This window comes from Coturnix japonica, chromosome 3 (genome assembly GCF_054131305.1).
Source record: "Coturnix japonica strain WE chromosome 3, WE-NBRP24, whole genome shotgun sequence".
Taxonomy (NCBI): Eukaryota; Metazoa; Chordata; class Aves; order Galliformes; family Phasianidae; genus Coturnix; species Coturnix japonica.
This window is the reverse complement of record NC_140665.1, coordinates 93,601,335-93,605,599: the sequence shown is the minus strand read 5'-3', so window position 1 is coordinate 93,605,599 and position 4,265 is coordinate 93,601,335. Positions and strand designations below refer to the sequence as shown.

Here is a 4,265-nt window from a genome sequence, read left to right as displayed (position 1 = left end):
CCTTCTCATATCACTGAAACACAGTTGTAGAGGTTAGAAGTGACCTCTGAAGATCATCTATTCCAGCCTCCTGCTAAAGCAGGGGGGGCTGTAGTAAAATTGTTTTGCTGGGATATTTCAGGCTAATCATTTAAGACTTGGGTTAAGATTGCACTTCTTTAGTTATACATTAGCTAACAAAGCGTTTAGATTAGGGACAGTTAAGCTACCAGGAGGTCAGATGTAATCAAAGTATACACTTGGTTCACTTGAAGAACTGTTTATCAATGTAGAATTGTCATTGTTGAAAGGTGCAAAAATAAGGGAAAGTCTATGGCAAAGGGAAGACTTCTGCTTTCTAGAGCTCTTCACTACAGCCCTGGAAAAAAATAAGGTAATAGATACCCAGTGTCTGGGGTGATATTATTGGAAAATTACTTCAATTTTAAAGTTTGTATGATTATCTTTTAAAAAGATAATAAAATGAATAAAACACATAAATGCATGTTTAGTTAATTAAATTATCCAGAAACCATCTTTTATGGCTAATCAGTTCCTTTATGTGAAGACTTCAGAAACAGTTGTTATTTCATGGATGTTGTGTTGAGGGACATGGTTTAGTGGAAGCTATTGGTAATAGGTGAACGGTTGGACTGGTTGATCTTTTAGGTCTTTCCCAACCTTGGTGATTCTATGATTCATTGCTACTTTAACACAGAACTTTTTAAAACAGCCTCAAGAGCTAACGAAGAATGAATTGTTGGCTTCTGCCTTATTTCATCTCTGCCACAAGACTGGAAATGCCTCAAAGTGAGAAGTGCTCATTTCCTGAGAGTGACCTCAAAGCAAAAGGTTCAGTTAATTCTAGGTAAAAATTTATCTCATCTAATCTCATACACAGTGCACAGAAAAGTTGCTTTGGCTACAGATTTCCTCTAAAACAGCTACTTCTGAATAGTAATAGAAAACTTCTCTCATCTTTTATAAGCACTATCTTAAACTAGTCCACAGAAGTTCATCAAATAAGAAGTGAAGAGACTTTCTTGGATCATTAGGAATAGTTCACTTTCCTCGGCAAAAGAGTTCCTGATCAAATGAGGGGATCTGATAAATGATTAAAAATATCGAAAGGGGGGTGGGAGGCAAATAGATGAGGCTAGGCTCTTCTTGGTAGTGTCCAGCAACAGGACAAGGAATAACAGCCTAAAACTTGACCATATGAAGATCGTATGGAAGAACTTCTTTGTCATAAGGGTGACAGAGCACTGTAACAGTTTGCTCAGAGAAGTTGTGGAGTCCCCAGCTATGGAAATAATCAAGACCTATCTGGATGTCTATCTGTGCCATCTACTGTAGGGTACCTGCCTTAGCAGTTTGGTTGGACATGATGATCTCTAGAGGTCCCTTCCAACCCCTGCAATTCTGTGATTCTGTAGTCTCTTAAGATCCCTTCCAACACCTGTAATTCTGTGAATTGATGTTTCTCAGAATGATAAGACCCATAAAAGGACCTTACCTGGTGAAATTACTTTTTTTGGGAAAGTGCTTCTCACTGTCAAGGTAAACAGTTTGAAATAAATCAGCAGAATTAATATATGGCCATAAGCAAAGCTACACAGTTACATATTCCAGTTACTAGTATGTACTTCCATTCTTGATGCCTATTTTTCTTTTATTCCTATCAAAGTAGTAAACTGTTTATGCATTTTATTGAAATTTTTGGTCTATTCTGGGGAATACAGGGAAAACAGGATTACATTGAAGAAAAACATATAGAACAAAGAAGCGTTTTCCTTCTGTCACTGCACATCCACAGGGAAGAGTAATTTGTGGAAACATGGAGATGGAGGAGTAATGGATTTCTCTGTCAAAATGATGAGTGAAAGAAAGAAGTAATTACCATTAATGCACTTCAATTATGGCTCAACAGTTTTTTAGCTTTATGTTCCCATTTAATTTTCATTTAAAACAAAACAGTTGCCACAGACCCAGAGCTAAAAACAGAAATCCCTTTCAGCTACTGGCAAATTAGCTAGTAATGTTCTTATTATATAAGTGGAGGGAAGATTGGTTTCTTCCAGGCAAACACAGGAAGTACTTGTTTGTTTCAGGCACTACTCCTTCTACCCCCAAACTCACAGTTGAACTTTATTTCCAATGTTATAATCAGCTAAGCATGATAATACTTTTTTTCTGGTTCCTATTTAGCTTTCAAAGCCCTCACAGGATTTCTGTCATGGATCAGTGGCACCTTCCAGGAGGGAGTGAGGTCAGTGGACATCCTTGGTATACAGGAAGGTAGTTCTATTAGAAAAGGGAAATGTTTTCAAATCCCTCAGATCTCAAGCTACTAAAAATAAACTAATGAGCCTTAAATTAACTTTTTTTTTTCTTTTTTTTTCCTTTCCACAGCTTTTCCAAGCCAAAAGAAAAGTATTTATTATCTGAGAGTGACACGCAGGAAATTAGACTTATAAATTGTGTTTAAATGATTATAGTTTCCAACTTTCCTTAATTCTAATCTTAATCTACTGTGAAGTGTATGTTTTAACTTCAGTGTGTGTTATTGTTTTTTGTTGTTGTTGTGTTTTGTTTTTGTTTTTTTTTAAATTGGTTCTCATTGCACTGGGTGAAATATTTGTAGTGGGAGGGCTCCTGAAGATACATGCTGTAGGAATCACCTTGATATCCCTATTCAACTGTCTGCTAGAGCAGCTGCGAATAGGTCCATATTCAGTGTTATTTACCTCCAGTAACTAAAATGATTTTGATAAATTATCTGCACATTTCAAATACTCCGGAATCAAGTCAGTGTTGGGATACCAGCAAACAAATTGATATAATGCTGAGTATAAAGAGATGGGAATTTGTGTGATGAAACCTATCCTTACAGTGATACCCTAACACTGAATTTCTGCCCGTGTTGCAAGCTGGAGTGCGAAAGCAGAGTGATCTTGTTTGCACAAGTATGAGCCTCTTTAGCTTTATTCTACTTTCTGGTAGAGCCACAGATGATTCCAGCTGGGCCATGTTTGATCCACACACATCAAAAAAAGAACTTCCTCCACAAAGTACCTTTGGGTTAGGGTTTGTCTGTCCCAACAGATATTCTTGGTGAGGTCTCCTTTTTGGAGGGATGATGAGAGAATTTGAGTTATGTTTTGCCAGCTGACCTCATGAAGAGAAAGTGGGCTTGTTTTATTTAGCACTATAAAAAGCCTGAATACAGAACAGAATACAGTTCAAATCCTGAACATCAGGATCTTTTTTAATGGGTATGACACAAAAATCATAAAATCTCTTTATTTCTGTGTTGTGTTATCTACTGCTACTGAACTGAGAGAGAGCTAATGCAAGCACTTAAAAGTGTGAGTTACTGTACAGGCCTTATATTAATCGGTTCACAAAAAACACCAAACCCCAGATGGGCTGGCACTTCCCCTTTACATTGACTTTATGGGCAAAGTGTTACCAGTTTGCACATCACAAGCCATCTCTCCAGATTAAAATGGAGTGAATGATGTAAGCCATAGGCAGAGGAGGACTCTGGAACTATAGCATTCAGTCCTAGAGAAAAATTGCAAATTAAGGCATGTCATAGAACACAACAACCAGAAGACTTACTACAGGTATCTAGTAGCCACAAAACACATACAAAACTCATATTCCATTCAAGCAAGCTTCAAAAAGTCAGAATTACTGCTTCTTCAGACAGATGAAGGTGAGTACAAGACCAAGAAGCTGTCCGGAGGTTTCCAAATCTTACTAAATCTGGAGCAAATCATAGTGAATAGGAATAGTTCATACCTTGGGCTAAGGACCCAAATGTCCTCTTGGGACATTTTTGCCTTTCAATTGCAATCACTAATGGCTGAGTCCCACAGAATCATCAGAGGGAAATTTAAATGAAATCCCTGCAAAACAGTGTCTGCAGAACTCCATGTACTGTCTAAAATCCTTTAAAATCCTTTTAATTGAAAGCATTGAAGAAAGTCTGTAACTTCCAAATGTCAGATCACAGCGCTGAGCCATTTGCAATGACATGAACTTGATAGAGTGGGTGAGATGATCCCATTGTTTCCCTGTGAAGATTTGTCTTTCTTTTTCCTGCCTCTCCTCTGAAGATCCTGGCATTTCTTCCTCCACCTGTAGAGTTCCTGGAGGAAACTGTCAATATTTCATACTAAGTTCAAACATACCATGTTTTTATCCTAAAGTTTATTTATATTTCTTGATTACACTTGTTCTGGCTCATTTCCTTTGTTTCATTCTTGCCAGAAAACCTT

At 37.4% G+C, this 4,265-nt stretch overlaps 1 long non-coding RNA gene across 1 annotated transcript; it reads left to right on the top strand.

Annotated features, from left to right (window-relative positions):
* The first annotated feature begins 231 nt into the window (after nucleotides 1–231).
* LOC107312195 (uncharacterized) lies at nucleotides 232–2,629 on the top strand. Its single transcript, XR_004306500.2, has 4 exons — nucleotides 232–373; nucleotides 713–847; nucleotides 2,188–2,248; nucleotides 2,392–2,629. It is a non-coding gene; the product is annotated as an uncharacterized LOC107312195 (long non-coding RNA).
* Nucleotides 2,630–4,265: the final 1,636 nt, after the last annotated feature.